Consider the following 13,050-nt stretch of genomic DNA (forward strand, 5'->3'; position numbering starts at 1 on the left):
CTCTGCCTCCCAAGTGCTGGGATTAAAGGCGTGGGCCACCATGCCCGGCTCTTTGCTGTCTTTTATTGGTTGTCCTTCTGGCGACCTGGCTTGCCACCTCCACTGCTAGTTTGGCGGGAGTCTGGTCAACTTCTGCTGTGACCACTGCAATTCTTGAATAATAACAATAGCTGATAATGCATTTCCTCTTTCTGCTTTCCGGTGTTCCTGGGCTATCACCCAGCACTCTGAATGAACTTGACACCAGGATACAGCTTGTGGTAATGAACCCAACTATTATTATTATTATTATTATTATTATTATTATTATTATTATTATATTTTACATGTATCTATGTTTTAGCTGCATGTACATCTGTGTGCCATGTGCATGTCTGAAGCCTGAAGAGGGCAGAAGAGGATTTTGGATGCCCTGAAACTACATGGACAGTTGTGAGCCGCCATATAAGTGCCGGGGAATCAAAGCCAGGAACTCCTCTAGACCAATCAGTGTTTTTGCCTGCAAGCCAGCTTTCCAGCCTTCCCCTCCTTAAAAACATTTTTAAAAAAGTTTTATTCATTTGTCTTATGTATATGAATACATTGTAGCTCCCTTTGGACACACCAGAAGAGGGCATCGGATCCCATGACAGATGGTTGTGAGCCACCATGTGGTTGCTGGGAATTGAACTCAGGACCTCTAGAAGAGCAGTCAGTGCTCTTAGCTGCTGAGCCATCTCTCCAGCCCCTCATATATTTTTTAATTATATTAATTTGCATTAGGGGGTGATGCCAGGGCACACATGTGGTGAGAGGACAACTTAAGGGAAACATAACGTACGTTCCCCTCCTTCCTGGGGTCCAACTCAGGCCCTTGGGATTAGTATCATGTATCTGCATGGGCATTTTGCCAGCCTGGTTTTGTTGTTGGTGGTGGTTTGTTTTGATTTGTTTTGTTTTTGAGATAGTGTCTTACCCTGTAGCCCTAGTGGGCTTTGAACATAACTCAAGACAAACCTCCCGTCATAGGTTCCTGATTGCTGGGATTCTCGACTTGAGCCACCATGCCTTGCTTGAAAAACCCAACTTCCTTATTTTTTTTTTAAAGATTTATTTATTATTATAAGTAAGTACACTGTAGCTGCCTTCAGACACATCAGAAGAGGGCATCAGATCTCATTACGGGTGGTTGTGAGCCACCATGTGGTTGCTGGGACTTGAACTCAGGACCTTCAGAAGAGCAGTCAGTGCTCTTACCCTCTTGAGTCATCTCTCCAGCCCCAAAACCCAACTTTCAAAAATGAGGAAATTTTTATTTACTTCAAGAACTCTCAGTCTCAAGGCAGGGCGTGTCGGGGTTGATTCAGAAAGCAAACTTGGAGAAGAAAACCGGTGTAATCTCCTTCTGAGACTGTGGTGTGTAGAGTTTGGGAGGGACAGCTCGTTTCTGTTCCACTTGGCATCTGTTGGGCTAGTTTGAAGCTGTCCTTAGCGCTGCTCCCTTGAACCAGATGTTAACATGAACTGGGACCCGCCCACACATCTGCTTGTGTTCCCCACAGTAGGAAGGTTTTGTCTGAGTGAGTTTGAAGAAAGGGCTGGGATCCAAGGGCAGCTATCCAAGCGGAACCAGGCAGAAACTGGCCCACCTTTTATGACAGAACCTCAGGAGACCCTGTGTCACACTGGCCTTCCAGAGGGATCAGGGGAGGGCCTTTGGACTCAACCAGTATCACCTACGTGAACCCCAGCCTTTGGGTTGAACTGGGGGAAGAAGTCTCATCTTGAAAAGCACGCCTCCCCCTCAAAAAATGTAATTACCAAGAGTTTAGATAATTAATAATGCAACCATTGTCTCTATTACTTTGGTGTCACTATGACAAAATATGCAACATTAACGATTTAAGGGAGGGTGTATTCTGGTTCACAGTTTCAGAGGGTCTCACTTCAGGAAGGCCAGAGAGGCATGGTGAAATTCTTCATGGTGGGAGCCTGGCAGAGACCCCTCCCATCTTGGCAGAGTAGAAAGTAGCGTGGGCTGGATTAGAACCTTCAAAGGCTTGCCCCTAGTGACTTTCACAAGCTAGGCACCTGGTTTCACAGCTTCCCAATGTAGTGACACAGGTCAGAGGACAAGTATTCAAAACAGGAACCCCTGGGGTACACCTCAGATCAGAAACCACAACAGGTATCAGAGAGGCAAGGCCTGACCTCAGGACTAGACAGGGCTCTCAAACGCCCCACTCCCACCATTGACTCCCCAGAGGAGTCACACAGGCCTGACCAGCCCCAGGAAAGTCCCCATAAATGTCCCCACTATCTGTATAGTGTCTGAGTCTAAAACCAAGCTTAACTGTAGAGTCTGAAAGCCCAGCTCCTACGTGTGGGGAGGGATTCACCACGGCTTCTTGGTGAGCTTGCACGTACTGAGGTGCACTTGAAAGGCAGCTTATCTGTGTCTTGGCAAAACATCCTGTGATCGTCCTGGATGTGGGAGGACGTCACGGAACTGTCAGGAGTCCCCCTAGATGTCTTATCCATCTGGAGAAGCTATCAGACAGTTTCTCCTTTCTCAGGGCTTCGGGGGAGGTGGGAGGAAGAGGGGGAGCTTCCTGCCCAACCCCTTCACAGCAGAGCTATAGAATACCAGAAGCCTAGAGGCAGTTTCTTAGTCCCCTGCTCAACCATGTTCATTGAGATCTCAGGCCTCTTGAATTTCAATGCGGCACTTTCTGGTGTTATGTGACAAAAATCAAGGGGACCTGGAACTTTTGGCTTATTCCTTTTGTTTAGGTAGGGTCTCTCACAAAGCCCAATCTGGCCTCAAACTCTGTAAGTAGCTGAGGATGACCTTGAATTTATGATTCTCCCGCCTCCAGCTTTCTCTGCTGGATTATAGGTATGTGTTAGCACGTCTGGTATCCTTGCCAACTCTACTACACCCCTAGCCTTGGATTATTCTTTTTGCTGTCTATATAAGTAATAGTATATTTTTATCAGTACATTTCTTTTTATTGTACTGCTTTAACTTACTGTGTATACTTGGGCCTGTGTACTCCTGTAGAAGTCAGAGGACGACATTTGGGAGCTGTTTCCCACCTTTGTTTGTTGTTTGGTTTTAGTTTTTGAGATGGGGGTTTCTCTGTTTGCATCTGGCTATCCTGGAGCTCAATCTATAGACCGGGCTGGCCTTGAACTCAGATCTGTCTGCCTCTGCCTCCTGAATGGTGGGATCAAAGGCTCGAACCATCACCCAACAATCTGGCTTGGCTCTCGCCTTTGTAATAGAATCTTTAGGTCTTTATGTGGATCTTTGGGTTAAAATTTAGGTCCTTAGGCTCGGTGGCAAGCACCTTTACTTGCTAAGCTATGTCAACAGCCCATACGTGGCTCCTTGTAAGCATATTGATTCAATCAGCCAGGACTTGGCCTTGGCTCTGTTTGTGTGAGCTGGCGTCCCTGTGCTTCTCTTTCTGTCATCCACATAAGAATGTGCACCATAGTTATTGAATGGATTCTGTCTTCCAAAGCTCAGGCTCCACCTATTTCCTCTTGGAGACAAGGAGTCAAGTAGCCTAAGCTATCCTCAAAGGGCTGCACAGGTGAGGATGCAATGGAACTCTTGTCTCTACCTCCCTGTGCAGAGATTACAAGCACCGTGGCACACATCCTCCCCAATGAATGAATGAATGAATGGATGGATGGATGGATGAATGAATGTTAAAACATTCTTTTCTGCCATTATTTGCTCCTTTTCCAGACTCATCTCCCACTGATCCTCTGCGATGCCAACCGCAACCCCCAGCCCCGCCCTTCCCGCCATCTTGTCCAGCATAACATCTCTGGATTTGAATTTGTTAGGTTGTCAACTCTTTCTAGGCACGGGCTAAGAGTCACTTTCCTTTTCCTGGTAACTCTTCTGAACTTGTAGGCTCCCAAGCTGTTTCTCTGTGTGCTTGTAGATGACTCAGAGCTGAAATCGCCTGGAGGCAGCAGCTGACCAGTCGGAACAAATTCATCCACACTGCCAGTGTATATTGATGGAGAGAGAGCGGCACCTAGAGCTAGAACTGCTGGGTTTTGTGGTTTTTGTTATTTGAGACAGGGTTTCTCTATGTAGCTCTGCTGCCTGGCCTGAAATTTTGATGTATATACCACGCTGACCCCAAATTCACAGAAATTCACCTGCCTCTGGATGAGGTGGAATTAAAGTGTACCATTGTACTATCGTGCCAGGCTATAAGAATATGTCTGCAGGTATGTGTGTATGTATGTATGTATATATGTATGTATGTATGTATGTATGTATGTATGTATGTATGTATGTATGTATTTAGTGTGTGTGTGTATGCGTGTGTGTGTGTGTGTGTGTGTGTACACAAGCCACAGGACACATGTGGAGATCAGAGAACAATTATGGACTTATGGAGGCTGTACTCTTCTTCCATCTTGTGGGTCCTGGGGATCAAATTTAGGTCATCAGGCTTGGCAGCAAGTGTCTTCCACCTGCTGAGCCATCTTGCTAGGCCAGTTCTGATGAGGTCCTTACAAAGTTCTTTTTGATCTGAGGTGATATCTTAGTTGGTAATGTGCTTGCTAGGTGAACCCGAAGATGTGAGTTGCATTCCATTTCTAAAAATCATGTAAAAAAGTCAGGTGTGGTAGCATCCAGTTATAAACCCAGCACTGGGGGAGTGGAGGCAACAGATCCCCCAGGCTTGCTGGCTAGTCCTCCTAATCGGTATGGTGAGTTCCCAGGTTGGTGAGAGACCCTGTCTCAATTCCTGAGGAATGATACCTGAGCCTGAATTTACTCTTGGGTCTTCACACACACGTGCCTATATACAAGTTGCACCTGCACACACATGAACATGCACACATACATATGAACACAGATATCTGGTTTGTGGCATAGCTGTGAGACAGAAGAGAGAGGGAAAAGGAGTCCCTTACTGTTTTTGTTAACTTAAAAAACATGTTATGTGAGGGGTTGGGGGTTTAGCTCAGTGGTAGAGCACTTGCCTAACAAGTACAAGGCCCTGGGTTCAGTCCTCAGCCTCAGCTCTGGAAGCAAACAACAACAACACAAAACAAAACAAAACAAAACCAAAACCAAACCAGGGCCGGAGAGATGGCTCAGCGGTTAAGAGCACTGACTGCTCTTCTGAAGGTCCTGAGTTCAAATCCCAGCAACCACATGGTGGCTTACAACCATCCTTAATGAGATCTGACGCCCTCTTCTGGTGCATCTGAAGACAGCTACAGTGTACTTAGATATAATAATAAATAAATCTTAAAAAACAACAACAAAAACAAAAACATGTATGTGCATGGGTTTGTACAGGAGCATGCAATGTGTTTGGAGGCTCCAAGAGGCATTGGATCCCCTGGAGCTGGAGTTACAGGCAATGTGCTACCCGATCCCAGTGCTGGGAACCAGACTCTGGTCGTCTGCAATTTCCTGCTCCTAAAGGCCAAACCATCTCTCTAGCCCTCTCTAGTCCTCCCTGCCTTAATTTGTTTCAGTTTGACAATGTGGAGGGCCCAAGGGAGGGCCTCCTCTTTGAGGGATTGTCCATAGAATTGGTCTGTGAGCATGTCTTGGGGGAAAGGTGGGAGGATTATCTTATTAATGGATGCAAGAGGACCCAGCAATATCACCCCAGATGTCCTGAGCTGCCTAAGCTGAGCTGCCTGAGCTGCCTAAGAAAGCTATCTGAGTCTACGCTGGTCTGTGAGCAAGCTAGCAAACACCCCCTTCCATCTCTGTTGTATATTTGCCTGGGAAGTGGGTTCCTTGAGTGGAGGTAATGCTGTGTAGAATAGCAAGCAGGCCTACCTTTAACCTAGCCTAAGTTTTTACCCTGAATTCCACAAATGAATTCCATCCTGTAAGCAGAAACTAACCCTGTTCTTGCTTTTGGTCACAGCAACAGAATGAAACCCTAATAGTTAACAATAGCCATCCGCATAGGGAAGTCTGCCCGTGACCCAGTGGAGGCTAAAAACCCCTCACCTACTAGAAGATGGTGCAACTTAGTTGGGGGAAGGGAGACCCAACCCTCCTTGACTTCAGAACCCTAAAATTGGCGTCCTCATTTCATGCAACACTGGCACTGAAATAAATCCACATGAGAAAGAAGCAGGTCACCACACCGTTTAGGCCAATAAGCTTTTTGTTTTGTTTTGTTTCAAGACAGGTTTCTCTGTATAGCTCTGGCTGTCCTGTAGACCAGGCTGGTCTCGAACTCAGAAATCCGCCTGCCTCTGCCTCCCAAGTGCTGGGATTAAAGGCGTGCGCCACCACCGCCCAGCTTTTTGGTGTTGTTTTTAAGGCAAACACCCACAATTACATCAATCTTAGATGAGGTCCAAGTCACCTTGCAACACTTGTTTTTTTTGTTTTGTTTTGTTTTTTTGGTTTTTTTGAGACAGGGTTTCTCTGTGTAGTCCTGGCTGTCTGTCCACCAGGCTGGCCTCGAACTCAGAAATTTGCCTGTCTCTGCCTCCCGAGTGCTGGGATTAAAGGTGTGCGCCACCACGCCCGGCACCTTGCAATATTTGTATGGCCAGAACCTAAGTATTTCAGATACAACATGACAATTAATTTTGATTTATACTTTTCCCAGTTATTTTAACTTATGTTTTGTTGGCATAATAATTATTTTGGTTAATACTTCCAGATGGACCATGATCAGGGTCATAGAACAGGGTGTAACCAAGGCAGATCTGGCTATTGGGAGGTAGGAGGTAGAGGGCTAACAAGTATCTAAGCAGATGTAAAACAGAGTCAGGACTTCAATATGTTGTTACCTTTCTGAATGAATGTCTTGATTTGGGCAACAGAAATGTATCTGTTCTGCTGATTTGGTTGAATTTTGTTTTGTTTTGTTTTTCCAGATGGGGTTTCTCTGTATAGCCCTGGCTGTCCTGGAGCTTACTCTGTAGACCAGGCTGGCCTCGAACTCAGAAATCCGCCTGCCTCTGCCTCCCGAGTGCTGGGATTAAAAGCGTGCGCCACCACGCCCGGCTTCGGTTGAATTTTTTGAAAGGAACAAATATTTTATTAAAATTGCTCTATAAATGACAGATGTTGGATGGATGTTACTGTACCACTTACCTGGGACATAGGCTATGACTTTAGGCTCCAGTTCACATAGTACCCGTTGCCTGGGCTCAACAGGTGGGTTTTGTTTCGTTTTTGAGGCAGGTTCTTTTTTTTTTTTTTAGATTTATTTATTTATTATATGTAAGTACACTGTAGCTGACTTCAGACACTCCAGAAGAGGGCATCAGATCTTGTTACGGATGGTTATCAGCCACCATGTGGTTGCTGGGATTTGAACTCAGGACCTTTGGAAGAGCAGTCGGTGCTCTTACCTGCTGAGCCATCTCACCAGCCCCTTGAGGCAGGTTATTACTTTGGAGCCTTGACTGGTCTGGAACTCATTATGTAGACCAGGCTGGCCTTGAACTCAGAGAGTTATTAGTTATTATTAGGCTGCCTCTACTCCCTAAGTGTTGAGATTAAAGGTGTTTGCCACCATGTGTGGCCCAGGTTTTGTTTTTCCTAGGTTGGCCATTAGCAAGCACCAGGGCCCTTCTGTCTCTGTCTCCTGAATGCTGGGGTTATAGGAATTTGAGAGACCACACCAGCCTGTTTTGTGGGTGCCAGGATCCAAACTCAGTTTCTCACAGTTGTATAGCAAATGCTCTTAACTGATGAGCCATCTCTTCAGTGCCAATCACAATGGTTTTCTTTTTGGATTTTTGTGTGTCTTTTTTTTTGTTTTTTTTTTTTTTTNACTCCAGAAGAGGGCGTCAGATCTTGTTACAGATGGTTATGAGCCACCATGTGGTTGCTGGGATTTGAACTCCAGACCTTCGGAAGAGTGATCGGGTGCTCTTACCCACTGAGCCATCTCACCAGCCCTGTTTTTTGTTTTTCAAGACAGGGTTTCTCTGTATAGCCCTGGCTGTCCTGGAACTCACTTTGTAGACCAGGCTGACCTCAAACTCAGAAATCTGCCTGTCTCTGCCTCCCGAGTACTGGGATTATCTTTTTGGATTTTTGAGATAGGGTTTCTCTGGGCAGCTGTGGCTGTCCTGGAACTCTGTAGGCTCACAATCTCAGAGATCTGTGCCTCCCAAGGGCTGGGAGTCAAGGCGTGCACCACTACTGCCCACCTTAATTACAATTCTAATACAAGAGGGGCAAAGGCATTGTAGCAGGAACAGCTGAGAGCTCACAACTCAAACCCTAAACAGGAGACAGAGAGCACTGGAGGTGCAGGGAGGCTTGGCTCAGTGGTTTAGAGCAGTGACTGCTCTTCCAGAGGTCCTGAGTTCAAGTCCCAGCAACCACATGGTGGCTTACAACCATCTGTAAAGGGATCTGATGCCCTCTTCTGGTATGTCTGAAGACAGCTACAGTGTACTCACATATATAGAATAAACACACACACACACATACACACACACACAAATATATATGGCTCAAAGCCCCCTCCTGTGACATCCCTCCTCCAAGCACACACCTAATCCTTCCTGAAGTTCCACCAACTGGGACCAAGTGTTATAAGACATGAATCTATGGAGGCTAACCTCTATCAGAGCACAAGGTGTGTGACCCCACACCTGGAGGCACTATAATTTTTCTGTTTTTCTTCTCACCCAAAAAAATATCTGACTTAGAATTTGCTCCGAATTGTTTGCCCTGCTGAAGACCACTGACCATCAGTGGAGCTCGTGGCTGCTTTTACGTGATTGTTGTCTGACACACACATCCAACCATACTTTTTAAGTGCTATATTTTACATTTTATTTCAAAACAAGCAAACATATCTTCAACATATCAAATGCTTTCATTTACATTTCAGTTTGTAGACACTGGTCAGAGGATGCAGACCCAACTCAATAATGCAATTAACATAGAATAATTAACAGTGGGAGATGTTACTACTGTGATCAGAGAGGGGGTAAGTGTGTAAGGGCCGGGTGGCTGTTCCAGTGGGGGTCGCCGAGCATCTTCAGTGCTGTGGGCTAAGAGGTATGAGCAGAGGGTCTCTTGTGAGAGAACTGAGGGCCCCATAGGCTGCTCTAAACTTGCACAGAGCAGAATCACAGAGTGGAGACCCTATCCACAGGGGTCAGGCAGGTGGATCAGGTTGTAAGGGTTACTAGCCGAGTCCTGAACCCAGCAATTGCAAAGGGTGTAGGAGGCGATCACCACCTAAGAGCACGCACTGCCCTTTCTAACCCTGCGTTTTTCTTTGCTTGTCAAATCTGCCTATCCAATCAGTAAACAATTCTGTCTTCACTAAAGAGGTCAGCGTTCCTTTCCTGTCCGGTGTATTCTGTGCTGGCTCCTTTAGTGAGTAGCCCAGGCTGTCCTTACAGAGACTGAGGAAATTGTTTTTTGGCCTACTGCCAGCATAATGCTTACACACTTTCTGGATATTCTACAGCCACTCTAGAGGGCTAAGTCTTGTCCGTGTCTGCATTAAAACTTGACTCTTAAATATACTCTAAGAATCATAGGATATACCCTTTGAGACCAGTAAGCCTCACACTCATTACACAGCCGGGGGCATCAGAGTAAACACTTAGGTGTATTTATATAAAGTAACTGAACACACACACAATTTCCACACTACAATCACAACACAAGGAATAGAGGCTAAGTTTGGTATTTTACTATGCAACAAACCTCCCATGGAACGCTTTGAGACAGCCAAGGAAGTGTATTCCAAGTGGCAACTAAGATCCCCGAAAAAGTATTTTTCAGAAAAACATGAGGTTTTGAATGCATTAAAAACAATCATTAGGCCGGGCAGTGGTGGTACATGCTTTTAATCCCATCACTTGGGCGGCAGAGGCAGGTGGATTTCTGAGTTCGATCTACAAAGTGAATTCTAGGACATCCAGGGGCTACACAGAGAAACCCTGTTTTGAAAAGCCAAACCAAACCAAACCAACCAACCAAAACCCAATCATTAGAAATCAACCATGTGATAAAGTGATCAAAGATAGTACTTTTCCAAATCCCTTTTACAAAACTACAATCTCAGGGCTGGAGAGATGGCTCAGTGGTGAAGGACACTGGCTGTTCTTCCAGAGGTCCTGAGTTCAACTCCCAGTACTCCACCATCACGGTGTAGATACGTGCAGACAAACAGCCATACACATAAAAGCCCTGTTTAAGTAGCCTTGTGGCCAGCCTTGAACTCAGAGACCTTCCTGCCTCTCTCTGAGGTACAGACATTGCTACCCCACTGAGGGTCATTTTTTTAAATAGTGGAGATACTTTACCTACGGGTGTTCTACACAACTCAGTGTAGTTCAGTGCAGTGTTAAGTTCGGTACAGTCTAATATGCCACAGTGACTGGGGTGGAAGGCTCTGCTCCGCCAGCTCTACTCCCTGTCCTCCAGGACTCCCCGCAGCTGTCTAAAGACTACATCCCTTCAGGAACTAATGTAAAGATTAGGTCACTCTAGGAACTATCAATTTCTAACAGCTAGGTCACCAATTGAGTTAGAACGTAAGCAGGTGTTGAGATAAGGTCCTCATATATAGCCAGGCTGCCCTTGAGCTCAGCCTCTAGGTGTTGGGATTATAACAGCACACGCAGCCAACTTGATCCAAAATTGAGCAGGAATTCACCCCTCAACCACACTCATGGCCCTTCTGGCTCTCAGAGAATACCTGAGCTGCAGGGCTAGGTCTGAAACCCAGGACATGCTTTGTAAAGGTGGGCCAAAGCAGGAGCCTGTGCACGCTGAGTGTGTGACTTCATGAGGATTGGCATGAAGTAACAAACCTATTTTTCCTCTAAAGTTTCTAGACTTAAAAAAAAATTTCTAAATAAAATCTACTTAGAGGACTGGAGAGATGGCTCAGTGGTTAAGAGCACTGACTGCTCTTCCAGAGGTCCTGAGTTCAATTCCCAGTAACCACATGGTGACTCACAACCATCTGTAATGGGATCCAATGCCTTCTTCTGGCCTGCAGGTGCCATAGAGCACTCATACACATAAAATAAATACATCTTAAAAAATAATCTACTTAACATCCTGTCCTAAACCATTCAGAAGTTTAAAAAAAAAATCACAGAAACCAAATTAACACCTCCCCACCTCACTTCTGAATATAAAGTGCTGGCTTCTTGCTTCAATATTTTATTTTGACGTTATCACCTATCGTACTGACCTTTCTGGTCAGATTATGTATTTAGGTCCACATTAATGTGCAAATTAACATAACCTTTCAAGTTTTCTAGCTAGTGCAAATTAAAAATCCCACAGTGTACATTAGAAATATTTTACTTTATGTTACAGATAAAAGTTACTTTCTGACATGCTGATAGAAGTACTAAATTTACACAGCACAAAAAGAACTTTTCTGAGTCAGCCTACATCACAACCAGGCACACCAATACTCAAAAGGCAATTGCCACAGATTTCTGTACTCTAAAAAAATAAAATAAATAGTTTCCACTATATAAAATTTTTATAAATATCAGCTACATTACAGGCTCACAGCTAAGTTGCAGAGAGTCTAAAACATTTAAATTCAGTTACCTTACTACTGGACGACGTCTATGCTGAGACAGAAATGCCTCCAACCCTATAAAGCAGTGAAAACTGCCCGTCTAAGGATCTACTCGGAGTTTATGCCAGTAAGTTCATGAGGCATGAGGAATGTATTAGAGCAGAAAAGACAAGCGATGTGGAAACAGATAAAGAAATGGTTCATAGTTTTTCCTGAGAATGTGTAAGTGGTGTTGCTATGGAGACAACTTTAAATGGAATGGAGAGATCTCATAGTGAATCGTTTTGTGAAGTATAGAGGCCTGGTAATAAGTTCACCATCTAATATATAACTTGCAAACACCAAGCACTACAAATTGTATTCAAACAAGGCACGTGCCTATTCATTTATCTGGAATGCCGGGTAACTAGTGACTCAGAGTGTGAGCTGTAGTGGATAAAATACTGGTATGTTTGCGATACAGTACTGTGGAAGTTACATGATGGAATCTGAGTAAGGCATGAGAAAGACACCACAGTGTGTCACAGTAAGGGGACACAAGGCTGCTCTACCTGGAGAATCTCAGTAGCTACTCTATTTTGACTGATAGCCCAGAATTAATAAGTTATGTTACCACAAATAGACCATTATAAATTACAGGTATATAAACTATATCCACAATAAATCTAACAGTATGCCTCAGACCATGAATCTAAGGATGAATTTCACTATACTCCAAACAGGATCAGTCCACAATGAAAAGGCTGCAAACCTTCACAGCTATCCCATACCCCAGCTGCAGCTATCCAGTGTGAAGGCGTAAGCTGTTACAAACCATTGAACATCTTTCAATGGTAGAATCTGGCATCACCCAGGAACCGGCGGAAGAGGTTAATTAAGCAGAGTAAAATTACTTTAGATAATGTACTCGTTAATATTTTAGTTACTAAGTTGTCCTTTCAAAAACATGGTCTAGGCTTGAGGTGACTAAAGTTGAAGTTTATGGCAATTCACTGACTGTAGATTCATAATAAACTATTAAAAGGGAGATAAATGGTGGTTTGGGGAATAGAGTCTAGTCTTTCAGAAATTAATTCACGCAAGACAACCAAGTGGAAACATGTCATTGTCAGAAACACACCCACTGGTGTGGCTAACTGCAGAGGCAGGCCACAGACAGCAGTAGAAGGGCGCCCTCTAATGGGCAGCCATGGACCTGCTTTCAATAAGTACTTAGCAGTGGAGGGGTGGAGGGACACCTTGCAACCCCAAGTTCATCATCCTGTGCCCTGCCTTTTGAGGTCTTCGGAATGAGCACAGGTGGGTATATATGCCATGGTAACCGAGAGAGAGAGTTCTATGTGACTGTGACCAGCAGATTTATGTGACCACTTTACTAATAAAGCTGTACAATACAGTGTAAAAGCTAAACAGGAATATCATGCCACAAGGTGAACAATAAGTTAAAAATATATCTTTCCCACTTTGAAATAAATATGATATCTTAGCAGAGCTTCCCTCTCCGAGGGTAACGCTTCAA

The sequence above is a fragment of the Mus pahari genome, chromosome 14 (genome assembly GCF_900095145.1).
Source record: "Mus pahari chromosome 14, PAHARI_EIJ_v1.1, whole genome shotgun sequence".
Classification (NCBI taxonomy): Eukaryota; Metazoa; Chordata; class Mammalia; order Rodentia; family Muridae; genus Mus; species Mus pahari.